This window comes from Pinus tabuliformis, chromosome 6 (genome assembly GCF_031772625.1).
Source record: "Pinus tabuliformis cultivar Carrire ecotype Pingquan chromosome 6, CPIR1, whole genome shotgun sequence".
NCBI lineage: Eukaryota > Viridiplantae > Streptophyta > Pinopsida > Pinales > Pinaceae > Pinus > Pinus tabuliformis.
Window position 1 is genome coordinate 162,220,438 of NC_142292.1, and position 20,177 is coordinate 162,240,614.

The 20,177-nt window shown below is 36.9% G+C and overlaps 1 non-coding gene across 1 annotated transcript; it reads right to left on the reverse strand.

Moving 5' to 3' along the window:
• Positions 1–3,729: 3,729 nt before the first annotated feature.
• On the reverse strand, positions 3,730–3,810 carry TRNAL-AAG (transfer RNA leucine (anticodon AAG)). Its single transcript has one exon. It is a non-coding gene; the product is annotated as a tRNA-Leu (tRNA).
• Between the last annotated feature and the right edge of the window lie 16,367 nt (positions 3,811–20,177).

The following is a 20,177-nucleotide window of genomic DNA, read 5'->3' on the forward strand; positions in this document are numbered from 1 at the left end:
TGGAGGAAGGAGGGCCGAGTACGAAGTGTTGTGAATTTGGCTGAAGGGGGGGAGGCCCAGTGAGATGATCTGAGGGGCTACTAATCGGTGCAGAGGATGAAATGAGTGGGGGTGTAGCTACAGTGGGAGTAGAGGAATAACCCGATGGGTAAGATGGGAGGCAGTATCAAGGAAGATAGTGAAGAAATGAAGGGATGATGGAGAAGGGGTCAGATAATTTGAATCTGGCCAAGGAAGTGAAGCATGAGGCAAGGAAACATCTGGACACAAGGAGCTAGGGTCTGATGGAATAGGTGTAGTAGCCGCCCTAGGGTAACAGACAAGGGAATCTAGGGGCGCAGACAACGACACATCCAACAGTGGAGGGGCCGATGTGGTCTAGATGGGCATCGAAGCATACAGGTCGTCCATATAGTCAACTAGGTCTACCTCCATATTTTCTGACCTGCTGACAACCCGTGATGTGGTGAAGGTTCCCTCGCTAAATGCCAGGTAGGGTGACGAAACTAGGAGAGCGAAGAACCCCCGGTAAGCTGTGAGAAGAGTGTAGGATGGCAGAGTTCAGAAACAGAATTTGCAGAAACAGAAAACCCTAGTCAAATTTGGTGCTGCAACATATCGAGTGTAGTCACGCCATCGCTCCCTTATTCTATGATCAGTCATAAATTCCCACATTACAAAGAGAGAGTATAATGTTAACATTTTATAAATGTAATTCCATGAATCTAAAAGAAATTTATATGGAACAAACTCCTAGATTTATTCAAAGTGACTTTAACCATGTCCACCACTTCAAAAGATCCCTTTATGGTTGCAAACAATCTCCTTGGGCTTGGTATGAAAAAAAATGGACCAATTCCTTCTTGAATTGGTTTTTTCTAGAAGCCACTTTGAACCTAGTGTCTATACCAAGTGAATAGATTACCATATTCACATACTTTTAGTTTATGTTGATGAGCTTTTACTCACTAGTAGAGATCCCAAACTTATCACCTAGAACGTGCAAGCTAGCCTTAATAAGAACTTTTAAATGATAGGCTCAAGACACCTAAACCATTATTTTGGCCTCTAAGTTTTGTAAAGCCAAGAAGGAATCTCTCTTTCCAACTTATGTATGTATGAAAACTTTTTTGTATCTTTCACATGGAAGATTGTAAACCAACCACATCTCCCTTTTAGGACAGAGTTAAAATTTCTTTGTGTATCTCACCCAAATCATACACTAATTTGTATTGTCATTTAGTTGGAAATATTTTGTATTTAACTCATACTTTCCCCAACATACCCTTTGTTGTTGTCTTTATAATTGATACATGCAAGCACCCCATGAAAGCCATTATACCCCATGAAAAGGATTGGATAGAGATAAAGGATATACTTATCTATATCTTAGGGGTAACTCAATTTAACACATAGTATAGTTTAGAAGAAATCCTTAGTCAATTGCTTTTACAATTTTTAATGGGCTAGTGACCTTGATGATTGAAAGTCGATTCTAGGACATGTTTTCAAGCTTTAGTTATGAACTTATCACTTAGGTGTGTAAGAAGTAAAGTGCCCTTATTCTTTCTTCAACTTAAGCAAGGTATTGAATAATAGTTCTTGAAAGTCAAGAAGTCACGTGGCTTCAATAAAGTGTTTCAAATTTTAGTAACAACATTTTATCCCACTTTGGTGCAACAATCATAGGGCCATTTAGCTTGTCAGTGATCTAGCTCAACAATAACGCAAAAAATATAATGAGCTATGCATGCACTTCATCTAGAAGCTTCTTTAGAATTACATCCTCCAATTGCTTTATAGTTTTAAACAAATGATTAAATTATTGACATTTTCATGAAGTCTCTCACAATAATGAAGTTCCTAAAACTTTACTATGTGTTAGGTGTTTAGGAGATTGTCATTAAAGGGGGATAGATTTTAATACCCTCTTTTTTCTCTCTTTGTCACTTTGTAACTTTGTAAATCATTCAATCATATTCCAAGTTGTTTTTAAGAAGGGATGTTAGGATATGTAGATAGTGTGAGTTAGCTATAACAACTTGGTTTAATGTTAAATTATATTAAAGCGTGTTTTTAATATATTTCTTTAATATTATTTATATTTTACTAATTCAAATTAATATTAACGTATTTATACTACAAAGTCCTCTGGAAAAAATAAAACTATTTTGTATTAAATAAAACTATTTCACTAAATACAAAATAAGAAGAATAACCATGCTAGTTATGTTTTTTATTAAATGCATAGTTTCTTTAAATTAACGAGAAATAAAAGAATTGAAATTTGATATGACCACCAATAATATTAGAAAAATGTACAATCTACTTTCATATAACATTCTATATTGTATATACCATGGATCACATAACATATTGTACAATCCACCCAAATAATTCAATAACAATATCGATATATGTGTGGTTTTCATCTTTAACAATCAAAATTCTCAAATAATTGTAGAGGAAAATGGAGAGTGTGGGCTTTCCTTTGTACTTTATTCTATTGGTCTTTAAGAAAATATTACTATGTTTATGTATATAGTTAATTTGATTTGATACAAACCTAAACCTTAAGTATATTTAATTTCGTTTAATTTTATATATTATTAGTTCTTGCCGCAGGCAAGGTAGGGATTATAGTAATTGGAATAGTGCTACTAATATTAGTTTGAGTTAGTTACGAGAAATTTTTAGGCCCAGGGATTATAGTAATTGGAATAGTGCTACTAATATTAGTTTGAGTTAGTTACGATTTTGAATAACTAAAAATCATAACTAAATTTTTAGGTCTACCATATATTTTGCATAGTGAAATCTTTTTCGCTATTTTATTTGGCCTCTTCTCGAAGCAGGGAGGCAAGGAGGCCATAACCATATGTTATATTCATTTATTTCCTTTCACATTTTCATTTGTTTCTTCGCATTTTGAATTGTTAAACTAATACTAGCAATAGTTCAAGGCATTAAATATTCCACGCGAATGAGCGAGGCAAAGTAACCAAGGAGAACCAAGGAGGGATCTATATGTAGTGGACCCACTAGCGAAGGAAGGAAAATCTCTCCAATGCAAGTTGCATTAATAATGAGGTGATCACCCTTCACAGCAGCTCAAGTTGGTAGTTGTACGAGCCACACCACATAGCTATCTGTGGATATATGCATGTACTGGCACTGCTTGACCACCTGTCAAAGATTTAACATAAAATCAATTTTCTTTGAATAAAGCATAAGATTACATAAGATTTAACATAAAATCAATTTTATATTTAAAAGTTATTGAAAGTAAATTATAATTTTTATAAATATTTTAATAATTATAATAATTATTTATTATATATTTGAAAAAAATTATATAAAATAAATATTAAAATGTATCATTTAAAATTAATATTAAAATATATATTTATAAATTTTACCTATCCATACCATGTTATAATTGATAATAAAAATCCCCCTTAACACAATTAAATTGTCAGTCAACCTTTTATTCTTTAATATTTTTGCACAGAACACTTTGATTATGCCTATGGCCATGCCCATGCGTTGGGAAAGCCTGCTAATGCTCTTCTCTCACACTTGAAGATCAAGGAAATATAGAAAGTATTTAACGAATAGTTTTATAGTATGAATCAAAATGTCAACGAAGTAAAAAATTTAACTTCAACCATTACTTTATTGGATGGATTGATTGTGTTAAATTGGTAAAATTTCCAAAATTTCTTGCTTTGTTGAGAGTGGGATTTGAACCCACGCCCTTTCGGACCAGAACCTTAATCTGGCGCCTTAGACCAACTCGGCCATCTCAACACGTCTGAAAAATCTCGTTATTTCTCTAACTCCTTATAAATGTGGTGGTCGAATTTTTATCGAATTTCAATTCACCATTTGTCTTAAAACGTCATATCCCCGATATACGATTCGGAAGAAGTCTTACAAGGCAATTTTCACTCATTATCATAATGATTTTAAGTAATTAAGAATATCACTATAATGTCAAAGGTATTTAGTAAAAAATTGCAAAATTAATTGAATGTTATAATTTATGTCACAGTACAATGTAAAAGTATCAATAAAGTTTTATCTTATTTCTGTATTTATCATATTTAAAAGTATTTTTTTTAACATTTAAAAAAATTAATTTCAAAAAAAATTTAATAAATCTAAAATTAAAATAGATTTATATGACTTCTTTCTCTATAATAATTATCAACTCCATGTTTGGAATTGAAGGAATTAAACATATCCTTTCCATTAAACAACGTGCATTGAAATATACATATTAACTTTATGTTAACTCCATTTTAAACATGGAAAGACTTGCTTATATTAAATAATATATAATTGAAATATTTGAAATATAAAATTTTATTTATTTATTTTCAATTGCTTTTTATTTTGTAAGTATATATAGTTATATTGAATTTTTTTTTTTTAATATATATATCTATATATATAACACATTAATTTGATCTTGAAAATAGAAGGAAATAGACCATTCTCTCATTTTGGGATGTAAAAAGTATATATGGGTGACAACTTTTTTACTTTCAATTATTTTCTTTATAAAAGGTTTCTATAAATTGTATTCAAGGTGGACATTAAAATGCCTATGGAACTATGGATTGATAGTGAAAGTGAAAGAGCACATGCACTTTATGTTATTAATATATTTTTAAATAAAATGTAAGAAAAATTTCCGTAAAAATCACATCATCAGATTTTTGTCGACGTGTTTCGAACCATCCAATGTGGTTCATCGTTAGGACAAGAAATGAAATTATTTTTTCTCAATAATGAATTTGTTATGAAGATAAGAAATATCTTCAATGTTATTCTTAATTTCAGAAAATAAATAATATATCATTTTGCATACCTAAATGTGTTGCAAAGAATAATGATTTAAGACATTTTATTGGGGAAATTCTTTCCTTTTGATACTCCTTTTAACTATTAGGGAAAATCGTTTTCTTTGATGGTTCCTAGGATGTACTAAGGGATTAACTTATGGTCATGATTTTCTTTTGTTGTTGTTACAACTCCCTCGAGACTTAAGGAGATAAGTGAAAGTTCATTTATTTCTTTGTTACATTCGTATAATTATGGACATGAGTGTGAGAGTCTTATTTTATGGTATGTAAGTTTGTTTTGTGTTGATTTGATTTTAGATACTTTGGTGCTCTTTCTCGTGTATGACTAAAGAGAGAGTGGACTATTGTTTTTCCACGTTACCGAAGTCTAGGAAAAATCCAAAATCACTCATGCTACCAATCCAAGTATCAAATGAGATTACTTTGCACAAAAAAATAATATACAATAGTGAATTTACTAGGGCACAAAATATACACAATTTTTTACAATTTCAGTATGAACACAACTTTGTAATATTTACAAACTAATAATACAACAATCTAGGGCTCCCATACCATGGATAATGGCCCTCATATATCCACTAGTACAAGAATACAAGAACAAGATACAATGATCATATAGCTAATTTTGTACACCATAATAACTTCTCAATTGTATCTTGGGCACACTACATGTCCTTCGCTTTCGTTCTGCATCACTGCCTCTATCAATGCACCAACCCCTTTACGCCACTGAACTCAGCTCTCCAATCTTCCCTCTAGCTGATCATAAGTCCATCTACAACCAGCACATAGGGTCTTCACGCTCACTAGCTGCTCCTTAGTCCTTCAAGGCCACAATGCTTTTGAGTTTTCTTACCCATTGTTGCTCCTCAACTACTTAGGGACTTCTTCCCACAATTATCTTCTTGTGTTGCTCCAATGAAGACAAACATAGGGTAGGATAGCTACCACCTATCACTTTCAAATGTCCCTTCTCCAACAATGAACTTGGGCTACAAACTGCTCCTCTATGGTGTCCTTCTTTATTCCTTCAAAGGTCAATCAATGAGCTCATCAACTCTACAACTCCTAGCATCTCATTCGTCCTTCAATGTAATGCACTTAGGGCCAATGTGATCTACTCTCACGCCGCCCTCCAACATTCCACAACTGTGCAATCCAACTAATCCAATTGGGACTACTCATCCACTAGAATTTACTCAACACAAACACATCAACAACTACATACCTTTCATTCTCATGGACTGTTGTAGAATGTTATAGGTCTAGTGCATTGGTTAGGGTTATTAACAAGTTGCAACAACACTCCTTTTTCACCTCTAGACCTCCTCAGCCTCCCCCAAATAAGTCTCACAACCCCCTGTAATAGGACATGTGGCCTATCTATTCTAGTTTCCTACATTGTATCCTTATTGCAGAGAGGAAACCCACACAAAACCACTCCAAAAATCAGTCCAAACCTCCCTCAAGCATGCAAATTCCTCCTACTCCTAATTCGGACTTGCAAGACCAATCAAAAGACTTCAAACATGTCCCTTATCTCCACATCTTTCCTTCTCCTAGCGGAGATTACCTCATAGATGTGTTCTCTATGAGAGATGCACATTGGATGTGCCTTTTTCCTCCACACATGCATTATATTTATATGCTAAGATGTGGATCCACTTGGTGTCATATACTTCCCTTGTGGCACTCATAAACCCCAAGTCAACCTGACTCGTGTTCCACAAAAATGACCAGCAACATATAGAAATTAATATCTCACATTAGAGACCTTTGATTTTAGTGATTTTCAGTGCCCCTTTCCCCTCTAAGGGTCCTCTAACATCTCCATGTGTCAAATCACTCAACCTCCTCTTGATTTTGGCCCCACATATTTGGGTACAAAACCCCAACCTTAGGTTCTAAGCCCAAAAACCGCTTTTGTGATGCTTCTTCCTCCAAACCCCAAACCCTAAGGCTTGGAGCACCTCCCAAGATACCAAATCTCAACATGGACAAGATGAAAGGATGGGTGTTTTTAGCTCACTTCTCTAGTCATTACATCCCTCTACCTTAAGTTCAAGTGAGCTTTGTTTGGTGGTTTCTCAATGGCACTCTATTTCATTTGTAGTTGGTTTATTTTTCGAAACCTTGGTTGGGAATTCCCTTTCTTGAGAGGGTGCTTAAAGCCATTATCCTTTACATCCTTCATCAAAATATCTCGTATATTACATTAATGATGATTCAACTTGACTTATTGGTAGTTATTAATTCTTAGGCATTGTTGGCTCCAACTCTTTCCTTTTAGAATCAATCATATCAGTGTTTTCTCTTTACAAGATTGCACTCATGTCTTGGATGGTAGAATTCGACCAGGTCAACTGCGAGAGTTCATCTTCCATGAACAAAAAGGATCCGAGTCATCAATTATAACCTTTATGGTGCAAAATCCACTCATAGTTCAAAATGAAATTGAATCAATAGAGGAGGAGGCATGTTTGATGTGTAGTTCCATTTGGGGTGTAGATGAATAGAAATGACCCCATATTTTACAACATAGAAAGCATATATACTAAGTATTACAAAAAACTAGACTTGTATTGGCAATCAAATTGTCACGTGAAAGGTCCTAATGGAGAAAAATGAGGCCTATAATGGGAATTTACTCTAATTGGATGCAGTGTAGCTCCGTATTTGGATACATAGATGTTTGGATTGTCACCTTAACTTCATTATATCAAAGTGCTAAGTCTTTAATCCTTCATGACCTTATTCCATGACTATGTTCTTAATTGTAGTATTTCCTGTAGATTCATAAGCTCATGCAATTTACCAAAGCACAGGATGAGAATCTACTTCTACTTTCAACCAGCGGAAGCCAATAGATTGATGAAAACAATATGAACAAGAAGAAGACAAATAAATGGCACATAACACAATAGGTTTTCCTAGGGAAACTCACTACTCAAAACCCCGCCTATCTGTGTTGCATTAAATAAAAAATATGAGTGAAGATGCAAAGTTATTCTCACTATAACAATTCCACACAAGTATGCTCAACTCTCTACCTCGTAAGCCTGCTATTAGCCAACACTTAGCTAATTTCCACTTCCTTCTAAGCCCCTATTTTGTTGTGCAATTCCTAGGATGAATAACTCGTATTTAAAGGGAATTCATGCTTCCAAAACTGTGCAATCCAAACATAGGTCCTTCTCTGATTGCATGCATGATATTTACAACTCAGTAAATCATACAACTAATAGTACATTTTCTCTACACTATAGTCTCAACTGGGTCTTTCTCTGAACTGACATGCATGAGTTTCTCATGAGGGAATCTGCAGTTAACTGGAGTAACATTTGTGGATGCACCAGTGCACCAATTGACTATTAGTCCTCTATTAGTTCCATGAACAGTTAGAACTAATTTAGTTGACCATAACTCAATAAACTGATTTAATCTAATTACAACTCAAATAAACTCATCCTAGACCCCTAAAAACTTAGGGAGAACATATACATGACTACAGAAAGACTTCCAACTTGAAATTCCTAAGCTAATTAAGTTAATTAAAATTAATTAACTGTTTACAAGTTGTTATGAGAATAGAATTCGATTTTAATTCACAGTTTAATTCAAGGAAAAATTAAACTGGAATTTCTTGTTGCCATTTCTCGACACTCCCTCTCAACAAGAAAGGGATTATATGCTACCCCTATCCTGTCTCTGTGAAACTTGAATTTACATCTTGACAATGCCTTTGTCAAAATGTTAGCATCTTGCTCCTCCATGGGAATGTACTCTAACAACATGATTTTCCTCAATACACAATCTCTGAGATGATGATATCAGATATCCATCTGCTGACCAAACAAACCAACCAGGATCTTTCTCATCCAGATGGCCTCACATATTGCCTAACTTGTAGCCATGTACTCTTCCTCTACTGAACTGAGTGCAACTAATCTTTGCTTCCTGTTGTACCAAGGAACTGTTGCTGACCCAATACTAAAAATCCCTCCTGATGTGCTTTTTCAGTCGAATGGACTCCCCGCCCAATCTGCATCCATGAAGCCTTGAATATTCACTCCCTTTGTCTGTATGTACCATAATCTATACTGAGTACTGCCCCTGAGGTATCTCAATACACGCTTTTTCGCCTTCCAATACATCTTGGTAGGCCTAACCATCGCTTGACTAAGTTGGTTAAGTGCATAGCAAATATCTAGTCTTGTGTTCACCAAGTACATGAGTGAACCCACAAGTTGTCTGTAAACAATAGCTTCCACTACCTCTCTTGAAGTAGCATCCTCCTTCATCCAGTTACTAGCTAGAGGAGTCTCCATAGGCTTGAAGCTTTCCATGTGGAACCTCCTGAGTATCTCGTTGGCATACTTCCCTTGAGACACAATCATCTCCCCCCATCACCCTGCCATACTTCCATGCCTATAAATTAATGCATGAGCCCTGTAGTCCTTCATCTCAAACTCTCTTTCAAGGTCCTCCTTGCAATATTTGATCAGTTGATCATCGCCTGTCAGTATGAGATCATCAACATAAAGTATAGTGATCAACAGTTTACCTTCCACAACTATGTGGTACATGTTCACATTTGCTTCACTCTTCGTGAAGCCTAACCTGGTGAAGTAGTTGTCTATCCTGGTGTACCAAGCACGAGGTGGTTGCTTCGGCCCATACAACGCTCTCTTGAGCCGACGCACATGCAACTCACAGTTGAAGATTTCAAAACCTTCAGGCTACTCTATGTACACCTCTTCCTCAATCATGCCATTAAGGAAGGATGTATTTACATCCATATGATGTATTTTCCAACCCATCTATGTTGACAGTGGCAATATAGATATAATTGACGAGTACCTTGCAATAAGAGAAAAGGTCTCATCATAGTCAATCCCCTCTACCTGTGAAAAGCCATAGGCCACAAATCTAGCCTTATGCTTCTCCACACTACCATATGCAACTTGCTTTACCTTATAAATCCAACGAGAGCTCACCACAGACTTATCCTCCGGTCTCAGGATCACATCTGAAACATTGTTACGAACTATGGAGTCATACTCCTCCACCATGGAATCAACCCAAACCAGCTACTGCACTGCTTCCTCAAAGGAAGATAGCTCTGTCACAACACATCCGCTCATAAGAGCCATGTATCTAGTGTACCTATTAGGTGACCTCCTCTATCTATGTTGTGATGTGGGTGCTCCCACATTCTCTCTAGCATCCGAAAACAATATATCTGCCTCTCTGGTGCGCTTTCTCCCATCTCTAGAAGACTCTACCTGAGTGGATGTCTCCACTCATGAATCCTCTGCATGTGGTTGCTCCACATCAATCTGAGGCTCCTCAACCTTAGGAGCTAAAATCTCCTCAATCGCATGTAGTTGAAGCTCCCTCTCAGGTAACTTCACATGGCCTTCTCCTTATCGAATCTAACATCCCTGTGAACCATTGTCATCCTATTGGTCGATAAGTACACCCGATAGTTGTGAGGTGTATCAGTGTACCCCACAAATATCCCCAACTCTGTTATCAGCTCAAGCTTCTTTCGTGCATATTTGGTCACATGGAAATATATTGATGACCCAAAAATCCTGAAGTGACCAACATTTGGCCTCTTACCGGAATAAGCCTCCTCTGGTGTCTTCATCCCAAGAATCCGATGCAGGCTACGGTTATGCAAATAAACCGTTGTGTTGCATGCCTTAGCCCACAAGTCTAGTGGGAGACCCTGATCATGCAACATCACCCTCGTTGCCTCTACTATGCCTTTGTTCTTCCTCTTGACCACCCCATTCTGCTGAGGGTTACGAGGTGTCGTCAACTCCTATTTAATCCCTTCCACTGCACAAAATTTATTGAACTCATTTGAGACATACTCACCACTGTTATCACTTCATAGAGCTTTAACATTCTTTCTCGACTCTTTCTCCACCAATGATTTAAACTCACAATTTTTTTTGAAGGTTTGATCTTTTTTTTCATAAAAAAAATATCCATCATTTTCAAGAAAAGTCATCAAAAAATATAACATAGTACTTGTGTTTGGCCATGGATGTTGTTGAGAATGGTCCACACACATCTAAATGGCCTCACTCTAGAATAGCCTCTGCTCAACTATATTTATCGTGAAAGGAAGACTTGGTCTATTTACCCAAAGTACACCCCTTGTGTGTATCAACTTTCTCTAGCGTACGTTTGGGAAAACCGATGGAGGTTTGCTGCATGATCTTCAAAGGCCCATGATGCAAGTGACCTAATCACCCGTGCCACAACTCGCTAATGTCTCAGCTCTGCACCATCTCTACTTTCGTGCTCAAAACAACACAATCCTCTACCTCCATCTTATAGAGATTCTTCACTCGAATCTTTATCTTCTTTACTTGACCCGTGGCTATATGTCGAAGGAACACCTTTACATTCGAGAAGATCACATCATAGCCTGTATCCTCAAGCATGGAAATGAATACCAAGTTCTTCTTCAACCCAAGCACATACATAACATTCTTCGAGGTGAGTGGATCCCCATTCTCCCTCTAAAAAGTAACCATGCCCAATCCAATAGCATGATACCTCCCGTTGTCACCCATCTCGTTATGCATCTAGAGATATTTCTCCTCCAGGTCACTAAATAAATCCTTGTCGATAGTCATGTGGAATGAAGCTCCACTGTCTAAGTACCATACACTACCCATCATTGATGACACCATGCATGCAATGAGGGAAAAGTCCAATTCGAATTGAGAGGCCAAAGCCTCACCCACCGCTCCTCCTGAGGATTTCTTCTTAGACTTCTTGAGTGGACAATTTGTAGCAAAATGGCCCAACTCATGACAATGAAAGCATTTCACTTCCATCATGTCTTTCTTCTTACTTCCATGACAAGAATCCGATTTAGAATGGGAAGATTTCCCTCTCCCCTTCTTCGCTTTAATCGCTAAGGCACAGTTCTCTTCATCATCAGTCTTTGATAAAGAGCTGTCCCTTGTGTTCCTCCTGATATCCTCCTGCATCAAATCTGACCACAGTCATTCCCAATTTGCTAGATTCTCTCAACCATTGACAAAGTCCTGATAGCTATGCCAATCTTTGGGAGTCCTAGAAGAGTAAGACTCACCATATCATCCTTGACAACGGTGATTCCAACACTTCCAAGTTCATCACGACATTGAGTGAGCTTGGTCAAGTATTTTGGAATAGTCTCGCCTTTCTCCATTTTGATTTTTCAAAGTTTTTCCTTTAGCGTCAATTTCCTTTGGTCATTTTTGTTCTGATACAAGTCCTCCAATGATTTTCACATAGCATACAGAGTTTCCTTTCGATGGAGACTCTAGACAATGTGGTATCGAATTCCCTCAAGGATTATCCGCCTCACCTTCGCCACACACTTCTTCCATTTATTCAGATTTTGTGCATCCGATGTTGTCGGCTTAGGAATGTATTGATCAACGAATTCCTTCCAACCATTATCCTCGAGCACAACCTCCATATTGTCCCTCCAGGCTATATGATTTTAGCTACCTTCCAAGGCATACTTGAGCCACAAATCGTAGAATTCCATCTGAAGTATGTATTGAAAAGTCAAATTTCACTTGTAACCCAAAACTCAAAACTTCAAAATCTCCTTTAGTATATTGAATTGAGTTCCGATACCATGTAGAATTTCCTATAGATTCACAAGCTCATACAATTTACTAAAGCATAGGACAAGAATCTACTTCTACTTTCAACTAGCGGAAGCCAATAGATTGATGAAAACAATATGAATGAGAAGAAGACAAATAAATGGCACATAACACAGTAAGTTTTCTTGGGGAAAGCCATTGCTCAAAAACCCGCCTATTTGTGTTGCATTGAATCAAAAATATGAGTGAAGATACAAAGCTTGTTCTCACTAGGAAAATTCCACACAAGTATGCTCAACTCTCTACCTCATAAGCTTGTTATTAGCCAACACTTAGTCAATTTCCACTGCCTGCCAAGCCCCTATTTCCTTGCACAATTTCTAGGATTAATAACTTGTATTTAAAGGGAATTCATGCTTCCAAAACTACACAATACAAACATAGGTCCTTCTCTGATTGCATGCATGATATTTACAACTCAGTAAATCATACAACTGATAGTACACTATCCCTACACTGTAGTCTCAACCGGGTCTTTCTCTGAACTGACATGCATGAGTTTCTCATGAGGGAATCTTCAGTTAACTTGAGTAACACTTATGGATGCACCAGTGCATCAACTGATTGTTTGTCCTTTATTAGTTCCACAAACAAATATAACTCATTTTACTGACCATAATTCAGTAAATTGAGTTAATCTAATTACAACTCAAATAAACTCATCTTGGACCCCTAAAACTTAGGCAAGACATATAAATGACTACAAAAAGACTTCCAACTCGAAATTCCTAAGCTAATTAAGTTAATTAAACTTACTTAACTATTTACAAGTTTCTATGAGAATAGAATTCACTTTTAATTCAAGGACAAATTAAATTGGAATTTCTTGTTTCCATTTCTCAATATTAATTTCTCAAGTCAAGTGAATCCAAAGTCTAGGTATTTCTTAACTAAGACACTTTTCTAGTCATCTAGATTTATTGATGCTAGAACAACTCCTCTAGCTCCTTTAGCTTCAAACACTAATCATTAACCTTTTGTGACCTTGTGTTATGACCACATTCTTAATTTATCACTTATGATGGATCCACATTCTCGTTCCTTGTGGATTGGAATGATTTGTTAATCATTCGAATTACTGGATGCTTAGATGTGCTTTAACACTAAGAAACTATGCTTTATTCTTTTATGACCAAAGCCTTTGCAAGAACCTTAATGGGTGGAATCATGACCTTTCTATACCGGCCCTATAGATATAATACAATTGATGACCCCTTTCCTTCCTGACTGCAATTGATGGCAACATTTTTGTCACACCGAACTAATGTATACTAGATTGCTCGAATGAGTGCTTAGTCAAGATCTAGTATAGGGCCCACACAAGATACGCATTTTCCAACTCACACACTACGTCATCTTCATTGACCAATTAGAGATTTCCATGTGTCTAGGTGTTGACTTGTGCCTATCATGTGTCACTTGCTAATTGTCCATTTGGCAAGCCAAAAATGCCAAATCCACCTACCACGTCATTACTTTGTTATGTACCCATATCAAAATAACACAAAAACATAAGAAGAGATAGATCAATGCCTTGGTAATAAGCCACTTCGAGGGGGGGAACTCATTTTACATCACATATATGAACACTTCTTGGATGATTCAAATGAAAAGACCTCCTTGGTATATATAGGAGTCTAAAGGGTAAAACTATAATTAGGGCCTACATAACAATAATAATGTAAAGGCACAACAATAACAATGTAGGGGCTACACTAGTATTATAGGGACCTAACATGCCCCTCTCCTTTAAAAAAGGTGTTGTCCTCAATGCTTGAGTAGTTTTGGCTAATTCTATATAAAATGTTCATCTTACCATGTGGAATATTCAGCGAGGAAGTTCCACATAAGTTCTTCCACTTAATGAGATACTCTTAAATTAATCAATTTTGTAACTATCAAATTCTTGTTTCACTGATTGCTTCAGGCTCCAATATGATTTTGTTTTCCTCATCAAGTTCTCACAATATAAATTGAACTGGGATCTTGTCACCAATAACATTCTTTAAGCATGAAACATGGAAAAATAGGTGTACTCGTGAAGATGCAGGGACCTCCAATTTGTATGCCATAGTAGCAATCTTTTGTAACACCTTATAAGGGCCATATTACTTGGGTGATAAATTATTATCCTTCTTAGATTGCTTGAGGGAAATTTGTTTGTATGGTTGTAGTTGTAAAAATACCCAATCACGCACATAAAAACTTCTTTCACTATGATGTGAATCTGCTTGTTATTTCATTCGATTATATGCTGGAGTCAGGTACTTTAAGAGTTGGAGAATTTTTTTTTGATTCTCGGTGTGATATTCCATTTCTTGAACCTTATATTTGTATCTTAGAGACGATGTAATAGACATTGGATGATATCCATAAAGCGCCATAAATGGGGTGTTTTTTGCTGCGGTAAGGAAGGAAGTGTTATACCACCATTCTACTAGAGGTAACCACTTGACTCATTGTGTTTTTTTATCAGATACATTTGTTCACTATCTCAGGTTTCCCATCATATCAAGGATGATAAGATGATCTATGAGCCAATTGAGTACTAAGACAAGAAAATAATTATGTCCAAAAAATTCCAGTGAAAATGGGATCTCTATCACATATAATAATATTTGGGTTTCTATGTAGCTTTTGAACTATGTCCACAAATGTAGTAGCGATTGTATTGGCCTTGAAAGGATGAACTAGTGCACAAAATTATGCATACTTTATAAGTCTATCAATTACCACCATGATGACACTTTTCCTTCAGACTTGGGTAGACCTGTGATAAAATCCATTGAGACCTTCTCCAAACATTAACTTTAATCCAGATTTTATGAAGGAATGAAATGAAATACAGATATAAATACAAACACATAGATACAGTGAAAACAAAACTTTAATTCATTAATAACAAAGTACTGAAAACTGTTTACATGAAAAATGGAAATAAACTAGCTCAGGCAATGATAGCTTATCTTTGAGAAGTGATGTGGTGGATACATGCCTTCTAAACTGTGTTACAATGAGAAAAGAAGGCCTATTTATTATTTAGAAATAATGGAAAACCCTAAACATCCAAAAACTTAACCCTAGGAGATGAAGCACCAAAAGTTTTTGGGCCCCATTGGGGTAAATTGGTACATCAACTTCTCGGGGTCGTAACTTTTGCATACGATATTTGTTTCCTGTATACAATACCTAAATATATATCTAAGGAATACAAGTTTCAACTGCAAACCCCTACCATGGGCTTTGGGTTTACCCATTTTACGTGAAAACGTCATTTAGGGACTCAAAATGGCTTCAGATGTTCAGGACCCAAAAATGGCCAAAAATAGTAAATTGTGCTACAATTAAGGAAACTGAAATAAAAAATGATGGGGGTCCAAGTGCAATAGTTGGGTGGTTGCCAATATCCACCTGGATTAGTCCTTCCCCCTTAGGAAGCAATGGTTCCCATTGTGTTTAGTGCCTCCATGAGATGGGGAAACTTCTACTGAACTTGGTCCCTGGCGAGCCACTTGCCTTGGTGCAAGAGTTGGTCAGCTTTGACAACCTGATATAGTTGGATATTCTGCTGGTGAGTGTTCTTGCTCTGTTTGTCCATGATCCTATTACTGTTGTCTTGCTCCATGCAATCTGGGTTTAGCTCTGTTGGTGTTAGCTATTCTGCAATGCTTGATGTGTCCAGTAATGGTGGAAAGCATGGTTGAAGGCGGTCCACATTGAACACTAGGTGAAGGCCGAGGAATGGGGTAATGCTAAGATAAAAATTATTATCTCCTATAACCTTTTTAATGGTGTAAGGACCATATCGGATTGGTTTGAGCTTCCGTTGGGCTCTGGTAAGGCATTCTTTCTTCAAATGCAACCAAACTTTGTCGCCCACCTAAAACCTATGTGGAACCTGATGTTGATCATGTCGTTGCTTTTACTTGGAATTGGACTTATCCAAGATGTCATGCACCCATTGGAATATGTGTTGGATGTGTTCAATAAACCGAGTTGCTTTATTAGCCTCGGATTGTACATGTGTGGATTTTGTCTATCTAGTTGCATGAGGCATGGCAACATCAATCAGACAAAACGATTGAAAACCCAAACCCACTTGAAAATGAATGCAACCAGTCGAGCTATGGAGAGATTTATTATAACTGTGTTGCACATAAGGAAGTCTCTCATCCTTGTTTATGGATGCTTGGAGTTGTACATGTGTAATATGTGCACTATCATGTTGATGACCTCTGTTTCGTCATTAGTTTGGGGATGGAATGGAGTCAACTTGGTGAGCTTAGTGTCTAATAATTTCTAGAGGATTGACTAGAATGTGCTCAGGAACGTGTTGTTATAGACATATTTGGGCACTGCAACCCCAAACTCATATGTCCATAAACCAAGGACTCCTTAGGTCCCTAAAAGTGTTGTTTCACATCCTAAAGGATCATGGTCAACTGATTACATCATTTCCCAGAAGTTCCACCTGAAAAACTGCTCAGAACTAGCCAAAACTGGACCATACAGACTGCTCCATGAGCAAGGTACGATGCACACTGACTGCCTAACTGGCTAGGTGTGATGCATACTCAAATGGCCTTCTGTGGGGTGCGATGAGCGAGAATAGACAAATGGCAGAGACAGTTTGCAAGGTGGATGATCATGGAATCTTCCAGAAACTTCTCCTGTGACGCTTACCTCTCCAAATTCGCCCAGGGAAGAGTAAGAGATCATGAAATATCCAAGTGGAACCAAGAACTATCAGTGGAATGACATTAATCAAAAACCCAGAGCTAACTCACACCCTTGAAAGACATCTATAAATGGATCCCTCATCTGAGAGATCTAGAGGCTGGAATTTTGTATTTTGTAAGGAAGTGTTGTTGGTTTTTTGGTGAGAAGAGACATTGCATTGTTGGGTGATTTGCTTGTTCATGAGGTGAGGAGGGATTCTACAACTGGGAGGATGATGCTGGATCAGACAGCTGGGTTGTAATCCTCTCTTACATTACTATTAATAAAGTTCTTTGAATTTTTCTCCATAGGATCTCGTATTTGTGAATCTTATTGTTTATAAATGCAATTGTATGGTCAATGTGTTTCTGATTCCGCATTTTTTATGATGTTTTCGATAGAGATGCTTTGATAGTTTGCTGTTACTTTAACTCTACAAGTACTCTTTGAAGCGGGACAAGTAGGAGAGGAATGGCAAATTCTATCAAGGAAAGGAGAAATCAAGCTAGGATCAAAGAACAAGATCCAGGTTGGTCCTCTTTTCTTCTCTTCCATCTATCACACTTAAAGGAACTCTTGAAAAGCTTTCATTGTTTGTTTCTAAGATAGCTACCCGTCTTAGTGGGACTAGTAGTTCGAATCGACACTAGTTTTCCCTGAAACAAAATGGCGACTCCGCTGGGGAACGAATAGTTTGTTTTGTTTGTTTATTGTTTGCTTTATAAACTACAGACGGAGCCTGAAGTTAGCTAGCTAACCTTTGAAACACCTTTGTTATGCAATTGCGAAGTAGATAAACGCTACTTCAGTCAATCTCCAGGTTGGTTTATGAACTGAACATCTGACTTACAAAGCATCCTAAGTGCCCTTGTGGTAGCTCAGAACCTCATCAGATCCTACCCTTATGCTTTGTGTTTATTGTCCATCATTACTCAGCCTAAATCACTGAACTTAGCTGCAAGTTTTGAGCAAAAACCAAGCTCAGTTTTGCTCCCTGGCCCATCGCACTATCTGTAACTGTGCAACCTCAATGCATCGCACCTCCCATCTGTTGCAAGTGAGATGCATCCTTGTTTCCCTGTGTTGCAGGTGCAATGATTGAGTGAACTATTTTTCTTCTCTGAAATTTGGTTTTTCTCTTTGTTTTCAGCTTTATTCAGTAGTTTTGTTGTTCATGATCAATACCTTCTTGCTGTAACCATCTTCCTTCACATTATTTCAGCCTCCATTAGTTAGGAATTGTAAGTGTTTTTTGTGTATTTGTCAATCATTTACAATATTCCTTTGTCGAAAGTAGCCTAATCAAACTGTTGTTTTTGATGCAAGTGTCGTAATTGTCATTCTGAATCAAAAGAAGAGTGTCGTAAAGTCTTCCTCTTCTAGATAGTTGATTGTAATTTTGTCATTATACTTGATTTTGAAATTATTAGTATTTCAAGTGTTGAAAACAGTTTTCAATTCAAAATCGAAAAGTGTCATCTTAGTCTTCCTTTCGTTTTGAAACGAGAAGTTGTTAGTACTGTCACTTTGAAAGAAAATAGTTCAGATTTGTACTTAGCTTTCTTTTTGTCATTCACACATTAAGAAAGCGGAAAACAAATACATGCATGTGCATCTGCATTTTGATTTCTTGCGAAATTTGATTTAGGAAAGTGCATTTAGTGTGTGCTCTATGCTCTCCGCTGAAAGAAAATCATTATCTTCTTTCCTTTGTAGCTAGGATTTTCATTGCTAAAAGAACATAAACGACTGTTTATCATTTTAGATTGCATATTTAGGAATTTCACATCTACATCACGTGGTGAACCTTGAAAGACAAACTTCTAAGTAAGATCAACTCTAAAATAAACCTCAATGAACATAAAAACACATTGGAATCTAACGCAACACATCTAGAAGTCTAGGTTAGAGACATGTTCTGGCATCGTAAAACCTGGTAACTATCGTTTTCATTGAAGGTTGGGTGATTCCTCCTCTTTGATACGACAAGTGCCAATATGGACTTGTGCTCCCCATACCGTCGAGTATATATTGGGAGACCACAATAGGCTGATATCCTTTATCCTTAGGAAGCCATGTCTGCCACCCTATCGATCGTAATGCACTGAACACAACATTCGGGAAGATTGACTGTCGTACATAAGTCCTTGGTAATTTCTCTATCATTTATCACCAAGGTGTATTTTGCAGTTTTACGATTGATTTGGTAAACCCTCTGTCTAGACTTCTAGAGCAGTCACTTTCGTTCCTTTTCGACTCCTTAAAAGAAAAGGTCCATCTGAGCACTTGTCACTTCAGGCTCATTAAAAATCGAAGGTGACTAGAGTCAACTTTAGGTTTTTCTCGACTCTTAAAAATTGAAAAAGCAAGTTGCATCAAAGTGTCTTAAAATTTATTTTAAACAGAATAACATCCTTTTTCCTACGTTGATCTGAGGTTGAGATAATGGAGTCTACCAATCAAGGAATCCCCCTTGGAGGGAATCCTAGTCCTTTCTCCTCTTGGGCAAATATTGGTTCTCCATATATGGCTACATTGTCCCTTCCAGGAATCACAATCGGCCTACCGGTATGGCTTTTCTCGACCTCTGTCGTTCAGAACACCACAATTCCTCAACAATCTAATCAGCAACCAGATGATACTGAAGTTACCCTTTCACCTTCTACTTTGTTTGTTTCTCCTTCCCCTTCTTCCTCTTTGCTTGGTGAAACTAGTGACACTAAAAAACAAGTAGCTGAGAAGAAAAAGAAAGGGAAGGAGAAGAAGAAGAAGCCAGCTAAACAAGGGAACACCAATGCATAGTCTAGCGAAAATCCACACACTAAAGTTTCCAAACCAAAACTCCATGCGCAATTTGCAAGGAGAACCATTACCATCGAGATTGCCCTTGTATCCC